Source organism: Felis catus, chromosome C2, assembly GCF_018350175.1.
Source record: "Felis catus isolate Fca126 chromosome C2, F.catus_Fca126_mat1.0, whole genome shotgun sequence".
NCBI lineage: Eukaryota > Metazoa > Chordata > Mammalia > Carnivora > Felidae > Felis > Felis catus.
This window is the reverse complement of record NC_058376.1, coordinates 93,997,787-94,020,263: the sequence shown is the minus strand read 5'-3', so window position 1 is coordinate 94,020,263 and position 22,477 is coordinate 93,997,787. Positions and strand designations below refer to the sequence as shown.

General features: G+C 42.1%; 1 protein-coding gene across 4 annotated transcripts in view; it reads left to right on the top strand.

Annotated features, from left to right (window-relative positions):
• Window positions 1-3,934: 3,934 nt before the first annotated feature.
• The window catches only part of FNDC3B (fibronectin type III domain containing 3B), a 361,319-nt gene continuing 342,776 nt past the window's right edge, over window positions 3,935-22,477 (top strand). For 2 of the 4 annotated variants that reach the window (XM_045037264.1, XM_045037263.1), the window contains exon 1: window positions 3,935-4,069. The gene's annotated coding sequence lies outside the window, so the exon portion shown is untranslated. Of the gene's footprint in view, window positions 4,070-4,845; window positions 4,974-22,477 lie in introns of those variants that run through there. The other 2 variants (XM_045037265.1, XM_023260400.2) reach the window with 1 other exon arrangement.

Below are 22,477 nucleotides of genomic sequence, written 5' to 3'. Positions count from 1 at the left end.
GGCTGTCCTTTACTCTAGTTAGTACTCCAGTAAATTCGGAGTAATCCAAACAGGATTAATTGGCTTTTTGTCAATGTTCATATTGAAACTGGTATCAGATCTGGCTCAGGACATCAGAACAAGAAGTAAAGGCAAAGAGTTAATGCCCTCTATCTAAGGTCAAGATTGGGTTTCAAGATTAGAGGGCAAGACTGCGCCTGCCTGGGAGAATCTAGCAAAGGAAGGATATTGAGACAGGAACCTAACTAGGTCTTCTAGATACTGTGTATTCCTGGCTGTAGTGATCTCTGAGAAAGAAGTTTAAATTTCAACAGTCTAGACTTAGAGAAGGTGTTCAGAGGTTTCATGGTTTAAGATTTTTTTCAATGCTAGTTTTAAAACTCATGCTTTCTTACATGTTAAAGTTGCATTTCTTTTGCTCTAACGTATTTGAAATCAGGGAGTATCACTTTGGTTTTTTTGTTTGTTTGTTTGTTTGTTTGTTTGTTTTAGTGCGACGCAGCCTATATTGCATGGACAATATAAAGGCTTGGGGTGCCTGGGTGGCTCAGTCAGTTAAGTGTCAGACACTTGATCTAAGGGCTTGAGTTCAACTCCCACAAAGGACTCTGTGCTGAGTGTGAAGCCTACACACACACACACACACACACAGAAAGGCTTACAAGTCTGTATATTTTCATACAGGCCTTATCTTCCAGGCATCTTCATTTGGATGTTAATTTTTGTAATTGAGCAAATTCTAAAATGCTTTTGGAGCAAAGTTATGATTACAGTTCCACAATTTAGGACCTAGAGAGGCAGGTGACTTGGGTTGTCAACACCATATGGGAAGACTCATTGCCTTGCAGTCAGGCCCTCCTTCCCATCTGCAGACCATCTCTCTGGCCTAAGCCTGTATCATCTCCCATCCAGGGTAGGTTCAGGGCCTTTCTGACAAGAGGCTTCTGCATCCTGCTGCCAGAATAGTCAGCTTTGAAACCTACTTCAATCACTCCATGAGTCTATAACCTCACTGTATTCAATTTGAACCCTTCAACGTACAGTTGAGAGCCCTTCTGACATTGTTTAAAATGTTTATTTATTTGTTTTGAGAGAGAGAGGGAGAGAGAGAGAATCCCAAGCAGGTTCCTCACCGTCAGCATGACCTGAGCTGAAATCAAGGGTCAGATGCTCAACTGACTGAACCACCCAGGTGCCCCTGAGAGCCCTTTTGAAGGTCCATCTTTTTCCTTGAAGTTTCCAATTCCTGTTCTATTCATTCATTCATTCATTCATTCATTCATTCATTCAAAGAGAAACCAATATTTATTTGAGTATTGGCTGCTCGAGGCTTTTAATTCTTACAACTTTAACAGAAGGCAAATCACCATTTAACAAATAAATATTTATTTAAATGTTTAACAGAGGACTCAGAGAACTTTAATAACTTGCCCATCATCATTGGCTTTTGTGTGATTATAATTTCCATGCCCTTTGCCTACCCCATACTTCCTCTCATCCTGCAAACATTTCTTGTGGTTTCTTTCTGTGCCGAAACTGGTATGAGGTGCTGGGATAAGAAGATGAATGAAGCACTGAGATCATGTATATGAACATACAGTTACAATTGTATTCTATATATTGATTCTTCTTAATTAGAACGAAGTCAGTCTAGTGGAAGAAATGGGCAGAAATAACTGAAATCGGGAGAGAAACAGGAGTGTGTGAGGAGAAATAGGATTCAAGCACTTGCTGAACTTAGGACCAAAAAAGCGTACACACGCACAAACCAAAACCCAAAACCAGAATACTGAGAAATAGCTCCTTTCTTTTTGGAATTTACGATTCGACTTTGGGGATGTGTGAGATAATAGTGAATCTAGGCAAACGTGGCCCTCCGTCCTTATTGGCTTCTTTCAGCCAAATGTCTCCAAAGGGGCTCTTGAAGCCATCTTTCTAAAAACATGGTTCTAATCCTAGGTGATAGTCCTGCCTGGGAAGGAAAAAAAAGAAAAAGAAAGAAAGAAAGAAAGAAAGAAAGAAAGAAAGATAGAAAGAAAGAAAGAAAGAAAGAACAAAAGAAAGAAAAGAAAGATAGAAAGAAAGAAAGAAAGAAAGAAAGAAAGAAAGAAAGATAGAAAGAAAGAAAGAAAAGAAAAAAAACGCAGTGCCCCCCACCGCCCTTCCAGCTCTGGTCTCAGCTTTTCCAGCTCTCCCCAGAGCCAGGTCTTGCAGTGCCGCTGAACTCTCATGACTTGGAAGCACACCTCTGTCCTTGTGCACGTGCTGTCACTTGTTTGGAGCATACCTCTTCCTCATCACTGTCCTAAGATCATGCAGTCGTCTGTCTTTGAGCTCCTGCTAAAATCACTGCCCGCCTCCCCACAGTCTGATAGCTCTTGTCCCCATAAACTCTGTAATTCTTTTTAGTTCTTCTCACATTGCTCTGAATCTAGTGCTTATGTCCTCCACTTGATTGGGTCTTGTTCATTTAAAGAAACTTTTTTTTAAGTTCATGTATTTATTTTTGAGAGAGACAGAGAGTAGGGGAGGGGCAGAGAAAGAGGGAGAGAGAGATTTTCAGGCAGGCTCCGCGCTGTCCGCAGAGAGCCCGATGTGGGGTTTGAACCCACAAACACTGAGCCAAAACCAAGAGTCAGATGCTTAACTGACTGAGCCACCCAGGCACCCCAGGTCTTAATCATTTTTGTATCCCCAGCATCAACCTAGCATTGTGCCTTGAATAAAGTACCCCTGATACATGTTTGTTGAATAAATTAATCGTAAAGTATGTGGAAGAATTGAAATGAGTAGATAAATTGGCAAACTTCAGAGGGCAGAAGGTTAAATTCACATGTGGAAGGAAAGACTTGGCAAAAGGAAGTAAAAGCAGGCAAGAGAAATTGAGAAGACTGGGGTTAGTTGCTTGCTCTGAAATTTCAGTTCTTTGCCAGGTTCAAGAAAACTCATTAACATGAAATCTGGACACATCTTTCTTTTCTTCTTCTGCTCCCCTCTCCTCCTCCTTCTTCATAGGCAATTGTGATAATATCCCATCTCTACATGTCTGAGCTAAGATCTGAGTGCTATAACAGCTTTTTAAAACATTTTTCATTGCAGTATTCTTTTATGTTTTTCTGGCTTTAATACAGTGCTATGTACAATAACTTTATCAGATAGTTGATGCTGAACGTCATTATTTAGAATACCTGGGAAGCTGAGGAGAGAGGGCAGGGAAAACTGCCTCTTCCCTCCTGGATAATTTGAGGGGTGGATGGGATGCAATCTGTTAACCACTTTGAGCCTCTACAAGAGGAATACGTTACATTTACTTAATATAAACTCAACAGTTATCTAAGGGGTCCCATTATGCACTCAGCTAAGTTTGACAGGACAGAAATACAGATATGAATACGGATCAGTGCCCTTGTGAGCACATATGAGTACTGAAAGGGGGAAACAGACATTTTAACTTTGGTATAATAAAATCTGTTCATGCTATGTTGGTTGTGTGAACAAGTGCTGTGGGAAATAGACAAGGGAGTGACAAAATAGCTCACGAGGTTGTGGGGATTTAAAAATAGATGTGTAAATGAAAAAGCGTCATAGAGTCTTCGCTCTGCTTATTACTCAGCAAACACTGCATTTATACTGCTGTTTGGTGATCTGTTGCAGAACGCCAGCCCTCGAGTTTTAGGAGCTGCTAGTTCCCCAAAGCCTCCGACTTCTTTAGTCTGACTGAATCAAAGAGTGTCTCGTCAGTTGCTCAGGCCTGGGGCGCACGGGAGGCTCCCACAGTCCTGCGGAGCTGAGATTGTGGTGGCGGTTTTACTCTGCAGTTTACGGCAGTGGGCGGGCCCCAAATCCCCATGTGGTCCCGACATCATTGACATGGCGGAATCCCCCATCAAACCCTCCTGGTAGTTATTTGAGCGGCGGCGGCGGCCGGAGGAGGAGGAGAGCGGCGGCGGCGGCGGCGGCGGCGGGAGCGGCGAAGGGGCAGCGGGGATCCTCGAGACTACCGGCTGGGAAGGCGTGGGCGACCCGGTGTGTGGCGCGCCCGGAGCCCCGCTTTTCAGCCCGAGGGAAGGTAAGGCGTGCACGATCGGCAGACTGGAGGCACCAGGACCCCGCACCTCGGCCGCCGGGTCCCGCGCGCTGGAAAGCCCCGGCCGGACGCGGAGTCCGCGGGAGTGCGATCCTGTCCCGGAGCGCTCCGGGCGCGCCGGGCTTCCCGGGGAAAACTTGGCGCCAGAGTGCTAGGGCGCCCCGCGCTCGCCTGGGCACCCCGGGAACACGGGGCCCGGGAGGGGGCTGGTCTCCACTTTGGGGCCGCATCTTGCTGGGCTCTGGCCCCCCCTCCCGTCGCCCCAGCTTGCCTGGGTTTGGAGGAGGGAAAGAAGCGGGTAGATTCTTCTTGATGAAAAAAAATCTGGGCAGTGGCTCCCGGGCTCTCCCTCCCCCCTCGCCCTCCCCATCCTTCCCAGCAGATTCTGTCCGAGGAATCTGCTCCCCCTCCCGGAATCTCCGCGGCAGGAACGCTGCCCGGGAGGGGGAGGGCGGGCGGAGAGGCCGAGGAATCTTCGACGTGTCACTTTCTGAGGCTGTAGATTTCCATATGGTGGAGGGAGGAGGGCGGGCGTGCGAAGTGGGTCTGGAAGTTGGGGCCGCCTCTCCGCGCCGGGCGGGGGCGGGCCGGGACCTCAGACCCTGGGATGCTCGCGGGGAGGGTCCGGGCCCGCAGCCCCGGGAGCCGAGCCGGCCCCCTGCCCCCGGCCGGGCCTCTCCAGGACACTCCCCGCCTCGCCGCTGGCCACCTCCGTGCGCGCCACGTCCTCCCTCCCCGTCCTGCCCCCCGGGCTCCCCCCGGGCTGGGGGCGGTAACCGGCGGCCACGGCCGGACTCGGCGAGCCTAGCGGCTGGAAGATCGGGCGGGGGAACGGGGCGCGGCGGGAAGGAGCGGGCGACCCGGTGTGTGGGCCAGCGTAGCTCCGGTCAGTCGGTCACCCCGAGGGGCGCCCCGGCCGGGGGTGGGGCGGGCGGCGGAATCCGCGCCCGGAGGCGGCCGGGAGGGGCCGCGCGGACCGTCTGGTGCCCGCGGCGGGGCGGGGGCCGGCCAGCGTGGGAAGGGCCTGTCACCCTGGGAGGAAAGTGGGGCCTCGGGCTGTGCCAGCGAACTTTCCCAGAGGTCCGGGTCCGGGCGCCCCGTGGGAGCCCGAGCACGGGGCCCAGTGTCCCGGGAGACTGGGCTGGGCCGCCTGGAGGCGCCGTTGGCGGAGAGGCTTCCAGGAGTGCGCGATTGGAGTTGGAGCTTTTCGAATCTCAACTCCCACCCTGCCATCCCAGACGAAGGGAAGCAGTGGCATATTATCCAGACAGTGCAGTTTTGCGACTTCCTTAAAAGTTACAACTTTTTATTTTCTCTTCTGCCTAGCATTTCCTTGGAACAAAATTTGGAATTGGGCCGCTATGAGCCGACGCTGGGGCCCCCAATCCGCACGTTTTATCTCTCCATCCCCGTCGGTTTCTAGTCTCCCTCCCCCTCTTACACCCAGGCTTAATCATATTTTGGAACGGGCGAGGTCTTTTGTTGGGTGGGCACCCTTTGATTGCTTGTCCGTTTATTTTTTAATGTGCAGCTAATTTGATTTGAATTTCCGCCAGTTTCCAGGCCCTGCTAGGGAAAAACTAAGGGAGAGGAATAAGCCACTTTTTTTTTTTTTTTTTTAAAGCGTGGAGAGAGGTGGGGCATTGGGAAAGGGGAGGCACTGTGGTTGTGGGCAAAGAGTCAGAGGGAGCAGACAGACCCGGAAGAAAAGGAATCTGCTCTGGAATAACACTTTTTTTTTTTTTTTTTTTGAGGCTACAGGCCTTGGGCAAAAATGCACCGCTCTGTTCTGATTTCTACTGCCTGAGTTGCTTTTCCACTCTCAGGCTAAAACTGTGACTCTGGGGACCTGGACAGGACGGGGGAAGAGGTCCAGAACCCAAGGCAGCCAGTGGCCCTGGTTTTGTGCTTTTTTTGGGGGGGGGGCTTGGTTCCCCCTCATTGGAGGCAGGCTTTGTGGACCCAGCGTTCATTCAGTTTCCTGGTTCCCAGGGAACAGCTGTTAATGAGAGTAAAGTCTTTGGGCATGTTTCTGGCCCTGCAAAGGGGACCTCACCCATGAAGGTGTAATTCTCACTTTGTTTAGAGGGTCACCCACAAATGGCTAAGAATGAGGCAGAGCTGGTTTAAAAAAATCATTAAAAAGGTGTGTTTAAACTCGTATGTGCTTTTAAAGTGTTTTGGTTTAAATACTAAGAAAGAAGCGTGTATCTGTAAAGATCATGTTCTTTTAAAAGAGATGTTATAAGTGCAAGATATCATCATGGAATAGGGGTTGTAGTTTCTAATTACAGTATATACAGTTCCAGAAAGATATTCCCGTAACCTTTTAGGACAGACTTTGTAAATAGCTCCCATCAGACTTGCGGACTATTGGAGAGCCCCAGTCTTTGGGGGTTTTTGGGAAGAATGCTTGGGATTGGTTAGGAAGCTCTAGGAGTCTAGGTAGTAATTTATTCAGTAAGCGATGGCTCTCCTTAACACTCAATTTACTATGGAAGGATTTGATAGTGTCCTTAGAAGTTAACCAAAAGAACTTCTCAAACATTACAGTTTAGGAAGACAAGGCCCAGGACGGTTGCCATCCTTGGCGGAAGTCTAGTGTAGAATCATATTAATAACTACTCTTTCTTGAATATCTAATGTGTACTAAGGCCTGTGTACTGTGCTTTTAAATACATTATCTCATTAAAGTTCTAATAACAATCTTTACATTTAGGCGATGTTATGAGCATTTTATACACAAGGGTGTTGAAGTTCTCAGAAATGAAACTGACTTGTGTAAGATCACATTGCTACCAACAGCAGGGTTTTCTTTAATGATGGAAATAGCTCTATGGCTGTGTTGTCCAGCATGGCAGCCACCAGGCACATTAGCTTTTGTGCTTTTGAAATGTGGCTAGTGCAATCGAGGAACTGTGTTTTACATTTTATTTACTTTTTAAAAAAATTGTATTTACTTTTAGTTATTTTAAACTGCTACTTGTGGCTAAGTGGTTACCATATTGGAGATCACAGCGTAGAAGTTTTCTGATTCCCAGATACATTCACATTTAACTCGATCATACTGCTTTTTAGATCTAGTTCAGTGTTCTTTTTTACCACCAGAAGATGCTTAGAGTCAACCTTCTAGTAGAATTTAAATGCTGAGTTAGCGATAGCTCAGTATTGCTTTTATACCTGGAGTGGATAAAATAAGCACATTAAAAACAGTGCTTACATAGCGTAATTAAAACTGATGGACAGAACTTTAAATGACATTTTCTTGTTTGCTTGAAATAATTGTTTATAGGAATTGCTGAAAAGGCAGACCTTTTTGGTTATTTTAGTGTAATAAAGGAGTGTAAATAGGCAATATGAAAAGTCACTGATGGGGAGTTAAAAAAAAAAATGACCCGCTTAATAGCCATGTTTGCCAGTTCAGTGGGTGATTCTTCTCATACGACTGCATAAGTGTCAGGTAAATAATACAGTGAAACCATCATTCGCTTTTCCTTATGTAGGTGGACATGTAATCTGAAGAATTAAAATCATTGCTTTGCTGTCAAAGAATAAAATTCAGATATAAAACACTAGATTCATCTATGAATTGGGAAGAATATATTTACGATGAAAATAAACCTCCAGAAACACTTGGTGGCAAATGGTCAAGTGGTGTTTTGATTAGTGAGTTTCATTTATTTCTGTTTGCACTTTAGAATTCTTTTAACAGAAGGAATTTCAACAACTTTCTTGATTTTGTATGAAATCATGAAAATTCCAACTCATGTTAAATAATAAGCCTTCATCTGGATTCTGTACATAAATGTCCAGTAGTCGAATACTTTTGTGTGTGGGAGGCATACTACTTGCAGGGAAAGACAAATGGTAAAATCATCTCTTTTTGTTAGGATTTTTAAAGAAGTAACTTCCAGGTTCAGTATACATGTATCTGAATCTGTTGTACCTTTCGTAGTTACCGTATTTCCCAGGATTGGTTGCAGTTCATTATCCTGACGCTAGAGCATTACATGATCCTGAAAGACCTATACTTCTAAATCAGCACTAAGTTGATCTGTATCATGTTAGTGTTCTGTGAATTGCATGGCCTCCAAGCTCTTTCAAACTTGTAAATTCAGTCACAGGTAAGTCATTAGTTAATGACACTGTTGAGAGAGCTGAAACACCCTTTTCATACCCATTTCTGACCCTTGGGAGCCCAGTTATTTTCAAGGAACCAGGATAAAGACCACATTATAAATAGGATTACAGTGTTCTCGTGAGTATGACCAATATAGGAAACACCGTTTAACTCATGATGCATGGTTCCGTTTGTTGAATGTCAAGTCACTAATACAAATGGGAGACTTACTAAAACCTTGAAAGATAAAAGATGTTGAAAGATTGGCAAATGATGGGCAAAGATTAGAAATCTTGAAAGTCTAGTGAGGGCTGCTTCAGAGCATCAGTTTGAAATCAGAACATCTACGCTGCCAAAGACTTGCTTTACTTTTTAGCTGTGTGTTTTGATAAACTTCTGAACCTCTCTCAGTTTAGGTGTTTAGGTGTCCCGATTTTATTATGAAGAGAAAACATCTCATCCGTGTCATGTGTCATCCCCCCCCTCCCCCTTGGGATCGATGAGTCAGTGTATTGAAAAGTATTTGGGGAAATCATATGCAAACTCCATAGTTTGTTATATATCAAAGTTTAAAACTGAGCTGTTCCTATTCTATTAATTTGCGCATTTTTAGGGACGTCCACATTGCACGTGGACAGTTTGAAAAATGATTTATTTTCCTCTTTCTGATGAGTAAATAAAGCTTAAAGCTTTAGATTGCTGTGTTCATTTTCTCCCTCCCCTAGTAGAATAGTTGATTTGTGACCTCTCAAAAATTGTACTGTACATAAGTCATCCCAGCTCCATGTTTTGGGGAAGTTTTTCCTTAGATGTAGCCTATAGCTGGCTAGCATTGCTGACGTGGCATGCCAGTTTGCGTGGTTCAGGGTTTTTCTTAAGAGGCAGGGAAAAGAGTGCAATCTTTTAGAGGAACTTCCAATACTGAATGATAGAGGCACAGGGCTTTAGTCATTGTATAGTATCTTAGTAAGCCTATTATTTGAGCTTTTCGTAATTACCGCTGAGAAATGGGGGCGGGGGGGGGTGGGGAGGAGAATATTTTCAGTGTAGAGGGATTTTTGCAATTTACCTGCATTTCCATTTTAGAACTTACAATTGCCTTTTCTTCATGTTAATGAGGTTAATCCATTAAATGAGTTTTTTGTGGTAAGGCATGTTCAAGCAAACCTTAATTCTCATCCTTGCAGCTGTGGGGAATGCATTTAAGTGCTTGAGGAGAAGCATCGTTCTATAGTTGACTCTGAATGCCTTTGAAAATAGGAAACTACTCATAAGCGTGTATACACATATATCCTTTTTTGCCTTAGACTATACAGTATGGTGTGGTGTTACGTGTTTCAGCGAGGCAGAAAATACTTGAATCCTTGTGGTTAGACAGAGGCAAGTCTGTGTAGGGGTGAAGAACAGGCTCACGATTGATGGTCCTTGGGCACTTTGCAGGGTAGAGCTAAGAAGAGGCTAGCCCCTGGTCACAAGCTTAGCGGCGGGGGGCGGGGTGGGGGGTGGTGGTGGTGGTGGTGTTTTTGGTTCAGGTTTATGGGCAAGGATCGGTCCTTGTTGACCAGAAATATGAAGGATTCGGGGTGGAGATAGGGAGACAGGAAGTTTTTAAGTCACCAAATGAAAATCGGGTAAGATAGACATGGTGTTTAGCCATCCACAGGTGGGGTATTTCTCATTTTGACAGTGGATCGGTCCTTGAATCTTTTTTGTCCCGGGTTGAGCTATGCAGGTTTAGCATTCCGTTACTCCTGGACTGTAATTTGCAATGCCCTTGGCTGATGAGATGCCCTTGGCAATACTCCCTGTTGGTTCAGGGATTGGCTCCTAATGTTTTGTTTCTTTGATATCATGACAACTGCTTGTCAGTTTTAAACAACTGGAGGGAGAAGATTTTAGTGAGATCGAGCTGAAGTTAGCATTATTTGAGATTCTAGTAAGCATCAGTGTTTTTAAATATTCCTTCTATTATATGGTTATGCTTGATTTTAAAATTTAACTTTCTTTCATTCACTTGTTTGTTGACTCAGAAGGCATGTATTGAGTTCTAGACTAGATTCTTTGTTAATGTAATATTCTACTCTCTTCTGACTTGTTTGGGGCAAATGCAAAGCATCTTTTATTAACTTACAAGAGAAGGGGTATTTTGCTCATATTTTTGGAATGTTGTGTAGAGAACCGTGTCTGCCACCAAACTCCTAGGGCAGGATGGTGGCAACTTCAGTTCTTTAATCCTTTCTGAAATTTGAGAAGTGTTAAAATTGGAGTGCTTACAGGCTATGTTTAAAACTAAATTTATATCCGAGCTTAAGGCTTCTGATACATCCCCGTTTTGACTCTGGAAGATGAAGATTTTTATAAAGGCAACCAATCAGAAAAATTTACCTAAACTAAGTTGGTTTAATACTAACTCATAGTCTTCAATTGTGAAAAGCTTTCTGTTGAAATAATTGTCGAGAAAATTGTCTTTATGTATGAGCAAATGTCTTATGTTTGAGAAGTAATTGAAGATTCCAAAATCTTCAGGAAATATCCCAGGAAATAGCTTGATTTAATTTACTTTTACGGGACTCAGATTCTCCACAACATGTGAAAGGGATCTCTATTAAAAATAACTCCATTGTTCTTGATGTAACTAATTAGGAATTTGCAAGTATCCAGGCGGGTCTAAGATAAAGTTTGGTTTCCTATTCTATATGAGAAGGTTTTACTGTAACAGAAGTTTAAGTAGATCTTCAGAGGGAATATTTACCAAATTAGGAGAACAAACCACTTTTAAGCGCTTTGGAAAAATCAGTTTACTTAAAAGCAGTGCAAAACTGCATTAAGGGTTGAAGCTAGTTCTACTGCTGGACTTTGACGGAGATGCAGGAGCCCTTTAACATTGTTGATTTACCCAATGCCATCCCCTTCTAGGAACAGTTTACCAGCAAAAGTTAGAAATGTATTTCTGGATGCAGAGTAAATCACAACAACAAGTAAATATCTATCTCACCCTGCCCCCACCAATAGCCTCCAACTATGCCTCTTCATTGGGTTTTGGAGTATTTCTGTTGACATTTGCTTTGCTACTTGTTAATTTCTTTTACCACCTGTAAGCACTTGATGGCAGATTGGTGAGAGCAGGTGTTAAAGGTTTAAGAACATCATTATTGCTTTTAGTTGCCCATCTCTCCTGACTCTGCTGTTGGGGCGGACTTGGGGAAAGTCATGCAAGTAGTATTTAAATAAACTCATCACACACCCTTCTCCTTTGCTTTTACTAAAGCAAGGCCTTCCTGGACAGTTTCATTGCAGGTGCTGAATGAACTGACTGGTAAGAAGAGTAAATTTCTTTAAAAATATCTCAGTATATTTACATCCATTTATTCAGACAATGAAATTTTTTAGTATGTGACTTTTTAGGGGTCAGATTGACCTGTTTTTACATTACAAATTGTATGTGTGGGATGCTGAAGATATTTTTAGGATATTATGCTTCCTTTTATATTAACAAAGTTTTTGTTATGATACATTCTGTATCTTCCATTGTTTAAATTGTTTAGGAGGAAAATACTAAGTCTTTGGATATTTCTTTTGTGGTTTTTCTTGTCTCAGGAAAAATCATTCCGATTTAGAATTATAGAAATAAACATTCTGAATTAGTGAATCAGAAAATACTTAAACATACATTGAATCAGAACCCTAGTGTATTGCTGCTGAGAACGTAAAAGGTAGAGTTTTGTGGTTTCTTAAAAAATTAAGTACAGAATTACCTAGCAGTTCTTTTCTTAGGTATGTACCCCCAAATAATTGAAGGCAGTGACTCAAACAGATACTTGCACACCAGTGTTTATGGCAGCAGTGTTTACAATATCTGAAAGGTGGAAACAACCCAGTGTCCATTCACAGATGAATGGATAAAGTGTGTGGTAGATATATACAATGGAATATTATTCAACCATAAAAAATATTGGAATTCCTATACATTGTATAGCATGGATGAAACTTGAAAACATAATGCAAAGTGAAATAAGCCGGACACAAAAGGACAAATACTGTGTATTTCCAAGTACCTAGAATAGGTAAATTCATAGTCACAGAGTAGAACAGAGATTATTACTAGGACTATCGGGAGGGGGAATAGGAGTTACATTTTAATGGGTATAGAGTTTCTGTTTGAGATGATGAAAAAGTTTTAGAAGCGAATCATGGTCGTGGTTGTACAACACTGTGAATGTGCTCAGCGCCGCTGAATTGTATGCTGGAAAGTGCTCAAAATGTTCGATGTTTTGTTTTGTGTATTTTACTACAATAAAAAAAAAATATTGAAGGAGATTTATTCCATACCATCTCAGTTTGTCTCGCTTTGCTCCCCCTTGGTCTACCTCCATGCTGGTATGCGGTGTTTTTGTTTTTGTTTTTTTCCTTTTCTTCCTCCTATTGCATTCTAAAGGGAGATTCCCCTAGGCCATTTTTAGAGTTCGGAGAGTCCTCATTTGATTAACTGACTTGAATTTAAGAAGCTGTTTAAAAAGTAGTAGATCTCTGGAGGGGAAAACAAAAAGACATTTTAATATTAGGATGAATAAGGTAGTTTATGAACATCCACAGACTATGGAGAGGCACATAAAGGTAGTCTATCCCGAATATCACTGTGAGTCATCTAAAAACCAGGGATGTACAATTAGACCTGTCATATTTTTTATTCCATTTGGTCATCTTCAGTACTTTAGGAAGAAGTTTGATTTCCACTTAAAGAAACGGCCTAAGTCATCTCAGTACTCATGTTGGAAGTGTTTAGGTGCTAACGTTCTTCAGTTCCTTAGACTAAACCCTGTTGGAAGGGATAGAGTGAAAGAAAAGCATGTAGTATTCTGTTTTATGCATCTGAACTTGTCTCTAGCAGCTAAAAATTTTGTAGTCGTTACTGCACCCTGAGCGTTGGTGGTTTGTTTTTTGTTTTGTTCTCCTTCTGAGATACTGGTGTTGGGTTTGGGTAGGTCACTTAGAAAAAGGTGGTGGGATTTTCATTAAGTGATAAAGTACAAAGCTTAAACATGAGATGTGAAGTGCATGCTAGGAATACTGAAGATAACAAAAATTCAGATGGGAAGGTTTAAGTTCATATGCAAGTAAGCTCTAGGGAAGATTACATTACTTTAATTACATGCATATGTAATTAGAAAAAAGTATTTATTGTCCCTGATAGTTCGTTAATTCCTGAACTCCTGGAAAAAACAGTGTAAAGTTGCAAAGGTATGGTGATAGTGTATGTGCGCTGTGCCCTCTCTACGGGTATACTGTATTTTCTCTGCTGTGTATTTAAATAGCATTCATACCATAGCAGGCCATTTTCATGGCCCACTAATTATTCTAGAGGTAACTATCATTACCAACTGATACCAAAAGGTACTGAGAGTCATGGTGTCTTTACATCTAGTGGAGATACGAAGAATTATAACGTGTTTGCAGAGTGCTCCTCATTGCTTTCGGCCTACTCAAAAGAAAAGAATGTCCCATTCCATTTTGCATAGCCTCATTCCATTCCAGAACCATCATTTTAGGTACTTTGTATTTTCTTTAAATTCTTCTCTCCCTCTACCTGTACTTTTTAGAACACTTGTCCTTTTCCGTGCTGTCTGGTTGTCTCCTTGTCACCCTTACTTGAATGTGAGGATGATTACTGATTTAACTTAGGGTTGTTCATGGTGAGTGCATAGTAAATGTTCCTTGGATGGTTGAATGGATGAATTCCCAGGTTGAATGTGCCATTTAAACCTGGTGCATTATCTCAGGTGCTCAGTCAGTATTTGTTCTACCGACGTGGACCTCTTTGAAGCATGGGCCATATTGTGGACATTTTTGTGTTTCCAGCAGTGTTCCTGATTTTTTTCTCATAGTAGAGATATAATATTTAAACAGAACAAAGGCATGAGTCACCTTCAGTGCAAGCCTGGCTTTTCATTTATTACTATTTTAAAGAAATGAAAGGGGTGCCTGGCTGGCTCAGTCCATAGAGCATGTAACTCTTAATCTGGGGATCATGAATTTGAACCCCGTGTTGGATGTAGAGTTTATGGTAAAAAAAAAAAAAAAAGAGGAAAAAAAGAAAAAATATGTAAATAAGGGTTTTCCAGAGAATACATGAGCTTTTTCATATCTATATTAGATTACTAATGGATTTTGAAAATTTTTAACAAACAGCTTCTATTTCTGTTCCCTAAAAATGTGGTCCTTGATTGTATATATTTTGCCTATCTATTGGGACTCAGTTTGGGAATTATAAATTAAGAAATTTATTTTATGGGACACCTGGTGGCTCAGTCGGTTGGGCAACTGACTCTTAATTTGGCTCAGGTTGTGATCCCACTGTTCACAGGTTCAAGCCCTGTGTGGGGCTCTGCCCTGGTAGAGCCTGCTTGGGATTCTCCCTCTCTCTTTGCCCCTGCCCTGCTTGTGCTGTCTCTCTCAAAATAAAAACTTAAAAGTTATTTTATGAAAAAGGTAACTTTTCAGGGATTTGTGGTAGTTTAAAATGATCAATTTACAGGGACATTCTAGAAGGGTGACATGAAAGGATAGAAAAAAAACAAAATGTGCCTTGCTAAGATATTGGGGGCCCAGCTGAGGTAGTTGATTCTGCTAGACTAGTGGCCAAAGTATTTGGTGTAAAACTAAGCCATGGAGAAAGGGTCAAAGAGCATGTCATGGAAACTTGAGGAGAATGGCCTCAGCTATTTTAGGTGGAATTAAAGTATACTGGAGAAGAGAAGAATCTTTTAAAGTATTATGAGTGGGGTGGATGGTACAAGGGAGCTTTTATTCATTGTGTCTGGGGTGGGATCTGGGAGTCTTTATTTTATTATTATTAAAAAAAAATTATTTATTTATTTTGAGAAAGAGAGAGGCAGAGAGAGGGAGAGAGAGAATCCCAAGCAGGCTCTGTGCTGTCAGTGCAGAGCCTGATGCGGGGCTTGATCCCACGAACCATGAGATGAGCTGAAATCAAGAGTTGGACACTTAACTGACTGAGCCACGCAGGCTCCCCCTATCCTCATATTCTTTAGGGTAAAACAACCAGCTCTTGGCAGTTTTATATAGAAACTGGCTTAGGACACTTGTCATTTGTGCGCTAAACTTACACTCTGTGGCCACAAGTCAGATGTGAAATATAATAGTAGTGACCAGTAATTGTGAAGCACCTACCACATGCCAGGCATTTCCATACAGATATATATATATATATATATATATATATATATATATATATACACCATATTAAAAAAACTAGCCCTGGAAGGTAGATATTATTTTGTTTTTCTGTATGTGTTACCAGTATCTACAGCAGAAGCTGGTGCATACCAGGTGCCCTAGAAATGGTAAGTGAATTGAAGATGAGAAGGCATGTTCGAGAAGGTTAAGAATATCACCTAGACTGATCCCAGAACTTTTTTCAGCTTCATTACACTGCTTCTCAGTAGTTTACATGAAATATCTTATTTGTATCTCCGACTTGGAATAACGTCCAGTTGTGTTTCCAGTGTAGCAAGCTGGGTTCTAAAGCCAAGTGTTAGTTGAAGGCCTTCCATGTGCTGAACTTGTCTATTGCCCAGAAGCCTAAAATTTATTTTTGAAACAATTATGATTTTCTGGATGTTTCCCAAGAGAGAGATTTTCCTAAATTGTTTTCTGTAATAGCAACTTAACCTTAGGATGAGAGAAACCAGAGAAGAAAATTATACTCGGTAGAAAGTAATATATAAGAAACTCAATGTAGTGAATGGGAAAAATCTAGAGCAGTGGGCTAGGAAATGGTAGTGAAGTTTTTGTCTTATTCGGACGTCTGAGAAACTGAGAGGTTTTTCACTGAGGGGTGGTTCAGTTTTGCTCATCTTACTTGCATCCCTCTCCTTGAAGCCTTTCATGTAACTTACTTTGCACAGAGCAAGATCCTGTGCTTCTAATTTGCACCTGGAAAAGCAGAGCCTGCTTCTCCGAATACTAACCCTTTCTCTCCTTTGGAGGCTAGTAGTTTGTGGTGTTTGGGTTGCTCCGGAGGCAACCACAGGGATGGGACCAGCACAGAACTGACTAGAGCGAGCCTCATGTCTGAGCTCAAAGCAGCAGCCCCTGTGGTTAATGAAAGGTGACCTCAGGATTCAGAGGAGCCCTGTGCTTTCCCAGACGGCCCAGGCTAAACCTGGGGAGCTGGCATCCCTAAATGCTTCCTTTGTTAGAAATCCTTTAGTTCTCTACTCCATCTTTAGAAAGTGAGCTCACTGAGGTGAGTTCAGGACAAGGCTCTGAAGTGGGGCCCGACTTGCTTTCTTTCATTCCTTGTGTGGGGCTGTGCGGGCTAAGAGGCTAATTAATGATGGAGCTCTCAGGCTGTCTCATCCAAATACTTCTTGCTCCTTCCCGGAAATGCTCCCCGGCCCCAAAGGAGCCGTGTGTTTCTCTGGGGCGTGTGTTGCCACAGAATGGGGAGGGCTCTTTGAACCTCTTCTTGTTTCTCTTCGGCCCAGGAGGGAGGCTGTGAATGGGAAACCGTCCGGAGAAGTACTGCCCCAAGCTGGGCTGCCTGAGTGCCCTCCTCTTTGGAAAGCTGGAGGCTGGGAAGCCTCGGTCTTAGCCCAACTCTCAGGCTTGCTGACGGCAGGTCACAGATTACCATGGCTGCAACTAACAAGAATACTTACTTTTAAAAACCTATTTTATACCTTAGGGTTCGAAGAGAACAGTTTAAAGAGCTATTAAAAAAAAGGAATGTGTTTATTTTAGGATTTGGGCATCTTATTTCCTTATTTTTGTTTTAAATTGCTTGGACCCTCCTCTTCTGTCCAGCCCTTGTGCACCTTTGCCACCGTCACCCAAAAGGTGGAAATTTACTGAATTTTGGGTGAAGGGATCCTACAACTCGCCCATGTATGTAGACTCCTGTTCGAAGAAATTATACAGTCTGTAGTTTTGAGCCTCTTAGGAAGTAAGTTTAATTGTTAAAATGCTCTTTTTTTTTTGTTCTTGTTTTGGTTTTTGTTTTTTGTTTTTTTCAAGGAGGAGGGAGAAGAAATGGGTAGCCACTTGAAAGGCTTGTATTTTACTTCAGGCTTTAACTAGCAACAGGTATCTTCATTTAACTTAAAATTTCTTCATTAGTGAAGAAACCCAGTTATTTCCAGGTCTGTCTGATTTTGACATATTTTAATCCTGCTGTGTGATTACTGGGCCGTGGCTTTCACTGCATCTTGATGATACCTGTAACTATCTGCAGAATTTTAAAACCTGTCTTTTTTAGATTTTGCCTGCTGCTTGTTCTATTAAATTTACACATGGAAACAATGCCACTTCCTATTTCTGTTTCGCTTTCTGATCCTCTCAGTTTAGTTTGGTGTTCTCAGAAGTTTGTTCAGACCTACCAGGGCTTAGTAGCTGGTTAAAAGGAGAGAGAATTAAGGATTCAAATACATTTCTCTACTAGGGCCCCTTAGCTTCATTTCATTTGGAATAATTCGGGTCCCAGGTGTTTGCCATGAACTTGCAAGTCTTGGAAGTTTTTATTCTTCGCTTTTTGTGAGAAGCAGGGATTGTAGGCCTGAAGAGATGAGGCCAGGGTTTGGGAAGGATGTAGCCCCACAAAGGTGAGCGAGTTTGTTCCTATTATATTTCATGTGGGGTGGCAAGTTTTCCACATTCTGGTTTCCACTGAGTCATCCATGAGTTCAGTAGAGGGACAGTTTTACTGTCAGACGTTCTGCTTGGCAGGTGAATGGAGAACCTTTTTTTTTTTTTTTTTTTTTAAGTGTTTATAACGCAGATTACTGTATTTGTGTGCCTTCAACAACAGGTTTCAAGAAATAGCTTTCATAATATTTTTCATGAGAAAGCATAGAATGGTTTTCTAGAAAGTTTAATTGCAAGGTAGGTTAGGTGAAAAGGAAACCTCTTTTAAGGTTCAAGAGAAATCATTCTCCTTGGGAATTGTTGAGCTGCTGTCTGTAAAAGCAGATCCTCCACACGATTTCTGTGTTGGCAGGACATGGGAAACTACTCACTTCATTTGGAATTCATGTTTTTGGTAAAAGGTGAGTCCTTAATTGTCATTTGTCGAGGAGTGGCTGAACCCGTGTGCTCTGGGGAATGAGACCCCACTGCAGATTGCAAAGTCTGACTTTGATTAAGTTACTCAGTCTCAGTGGCTTTTTGAACAGGAATTGTTAGGACTCTCTGGCTTGGCACAGAGCTTGGAGCCAGGGCTTAGCAAGTGATGGCTGCTGTTTTATTTTATTCACTGACTACAGTCGTTGAACTCTTGGACATACTTAATAGGATGATCGGTATTTTAAAAGTGTTCCCAGTTATTTTAGGTGGATATGAATATAAGCCATTGATTTTTCTCTTGGTCTTGCCACTGACTCCTTGAGTATCCTTGTTTATGGGACAGCTTTGTATCTTCTCTCCAAAGCCATACATTAATTTGCTTGCCTTAGTAAGGTGATGCGGGCATAAAATGAAATAATATATGTAAGAAGCCCTTTGGGGGAGAAAGAAGCATGTCTGAACGCCAGGCAGTACTTAATTATTACATGTGCTCCTACCAGTGTTTTTCTTCCTCCCTGCCCCCTCAAAGAGAGGTTGTCCCTTTTTAAGTAGAGCTATGACAGCTCTGCTTCCTCTCCTAAAGTCTAGGATCAAAGGGGAGTTGTAATAAAGCAGAGTCCCTCCCTCTCATTCCCTCTGCCTTTTCTTGTGGATGTTGTTCCAACCATTTTTAAGAGAGAAGATCAGGCCTTGACATCGGTGGGTGAAACCATGGGGCTCCCCAGACCTGCCTTTCATCTCTGGGTCAGCGCCTCAGACGGTGTCCCTCATCTCTGTAATGGCATCACACTGCCACTGCTGGGGAACAGTGCCCTGCAGGTTGAGACCTTGAAGTATTTCTGGAAATCTTAGCCACCCTTGCCGCTCATTCTTGGGATGCTCATTTCTTTATTTGGCGGAGTGTCCGTGAATAGTTTTCTCTGTTTTGGCAGAACCTAAACCTCACCAACTTCTTACAGATTGGAAGCCTAGGTCCAACAAAGTAAGAGAAGAAAAACAAAACGGAGTTTTAGCTGGTTGTGTACTGGCAGGGTTTTTCTAGACATAAACACCGTTGAATGGAAAGGATAATAGGGATTGGAGCCTGGCTTGCTCCATGAGAGTGAATGAGCCAGTGTTAGACCTTCGCGTTGGAGAAAAAAAATAACCTTCACCTTTATTAGAAAAACAAAAACAAAAGCCAGGCAGTCAGTGCAGGCTAACTGATGAAAATTAAAGGTCAGTTTCTTCAGTGCCCCACCTCAGTGCATGCCTCAGGCCATGTTAATAATGGCAATCCTATTATTTTCTTACAGTAGGCAGGAAATGCTGTCTACACCCATTAGATTTGTTTGAGTGGCCCCTGGCTGGAAACGAAGAAAATTAAATTTTCTAACTTGCGGGGAGAGGAAAAAAAAAAAATCATACAATGCAGCATACAAGTTGACTGTTGGGCTGGGAGAAGAACAATGTCATGGGAAAAAAAAAAATACTTGATATTCTTAATCTCAGTTGTAGGGGCATTTGGCCCTTATCCACATTGAAATCATGAATGGATTTCTGCAAGTTAGGTGCGTAGAAAAGCTTTCTGAATAGTGTCAGAACTTGCTCCCTTCTAGACTGTTCACTACAGGTTTGCAGACTGCCCAGTCTCTCACATCTCCCACTGGCTGTTGGAAACTTGCTTGAAGGAAGGCTTTGTCACAGCTTTCTTTCAGAAGATAAATTTGCTTTTCAAAGGCAACATTCATGTTGAGGAAAATCTGTTTATTCATTAGGGCAATCAATTACTTTGTGGTTTCAGCAACAAGAAGAAAAAGTTGGTATTAGTTAATGTTACAGAGAAAATATGTGAGCCTGTCCCTGCACATCCTAGTCATACTGCCTTTCAGAGTTACATTTCCTAATCTCACAGCTGACTTGGTTTCCACGACTTCTTTTGTGTCTTTGGTTTTTAGAAGATCTTTTAAAAGATGATTTTTATTTGTTTACCAAGTTGATGTCCCTCCTATATCTTTTTTTAAAATAAGGCTATTTTGATATTTGCTCTTTTGGCGTGTTCTATTACAGATTCTCAGTTGGTATATAATTCGGTCTTTTATGTAGTTACGTATTTATTTGAGAGCCAGTGGAAGTATGAGCAGGGTGGGAGGTTGAGGGGCAGAGGGCGAGAGAATTCCAAGCAGGCTCCAGGCTCAGTGTGAAGCCCAACGCAGGGCTCGATCCCATGACCCTGGGATCATGACCTGAGCCAAAATCAGGATGCTTAACTGACTGAGTCACCCAGGCGTCCCATATAATTCATTCTTCTAAGACATTCAAAAGCAATTGGATTTTCCCAGAAACACGTGGTGAAAGGAAGGTCGTAAGTTGAAGGGACTTCCTTAACATCAGGAGTAGCCAGCGCTAGAAGAAGGAGATGTGTCAGGCTTTGCGTCCAGAGGAGGTAAAAGAAATCATTCTACTTGAATGGATGTGTAGTTCGTGTGCAACAGAACTAACTTCTTGCGTTCCAGAGCTGAAGCACTATAATTGAAGGTCATCATATTTGTTATCGACTATACCTACAGCTTTTTCTTTGCTTCCTGAAACAATCTGTGAGAAAGGAGTTTGTAACATCTTTATAGGAAGAGAACAGTGAACCAAGGAGCTTTTCTGAATGTTGTCCTCTCTCTTTGTCTTAATTCCTAAAACCTTTTAGCAGTTCGCCTACAGTGGTGACTCTTTGGCTCCTAACATTTTGCTCCTGGTTGTCATCAATACCAGCATTTTTCATAACATTTATTTTCCTCATTCATTTGTCACTACAATTATGCGCAAGAATAAGCAAAGCAGGGGATTCTTTCATGGTAATTGTAGTACGTATAGCTTGTATGTGTGTTTTGTAAAACACATTTTGGCAGTATCATGCTGTAGAACATATCTGGGGGACATTTTTAAAATCCATATTTGTAATTTCATTTGTAAAAGAAACATGGCTTTCTGTTAGCTTTTTCCATAGGAGCCATAGACTCTCCCAGGGTTGTTTTTTTTTTTTTTTGATGACTCTTGAGATTAGTTCTTTGGATTCCTGACACTAATTGCACCCTATGGCATGGGACGTTTGAAACTTACATGTAAAAATAGAGTTAAATGACTGAGAATTTCATCTGATATTCAGAGAGTGTGTGGGAGTTGAACATTTCCAGCTGAAAAATTGTTTTCATGATTAGGCATTTAGGTTTGAAGTGGTTGTATGGATTATTGACCACCTAGCTAGAATTTGTTGTAGATTGTCTAACCCGTTTATTGGAAATACATCTGCTGTATTTAAGTTTGGCAAGAAATCAGGGCAGAGATACAAGTTAGGCGTTATTGTTTATTTTTCTTAATCAGTAACGCAGTTCGTGTTTTGCCGTGGAAAAGTAATCATTGAAAACATTACAGCTGATAGCCTATATAAACTTGCTTAACCTTTAGCGTAATGATATTTTTTCCAGGATACTAGATGGATGATTGCATATAAGGATGTTTATCTATAGCTTAGTGAAATAAAACTTTTAGACAAATAGAAGCTATGTAGCATATATTCCTTCCTCTGTTCTTTTGAATGATGTAGTTAGTGAGAACCTTCATTTTGAAATGTTTTAAACCAGTTAGGCATCTTTTGACCTATATCTTTAGGGAATACATATCTGGATTTGCAGGCATGTGAAGATTGAGCCAGGTAGTCAGCTCCTGTTAGGTGTGGGAGGTCTTTGGCTCGAATTGACTGTTGCTTATTAATGTTCCACAATGGGCTTCCATCTTCAAAGGAGGACCCTCATGGTGAACCAGTTGACACTTAATTCTCGAATGTTCTCTCTTAGGATTCTCATGACTCAATTTTGTAACGAACCTCTGCATAAGTAATGAAAGCTGGTGGGAGTGCCTGACCGGCTCAGTCAGTAGAGCGTGCAACTCTTGATCTCGGGTTTGTGAGTTTGAGCCCCATGTTGGTTATAGAGGTTGCTTAAAAATAAAATCTTAAAGAAAAAGTGAAAGGTGGTGGATTTTAATTAGAAATGGTAAGTCCCTCTTTTAAATGTCAGTCCCATTGCTCTGGGGCACCGGGTGGCAGTTGTCGGTGGCATGCAGGTGAGAGTTGGTGGTGATAGAAGACAGAGGGTAAGGCATGTTTGTGAGTTGGACCCATGCCCAAGCTTTCCTCGGTGTCCCCTAGGTCATGAGGC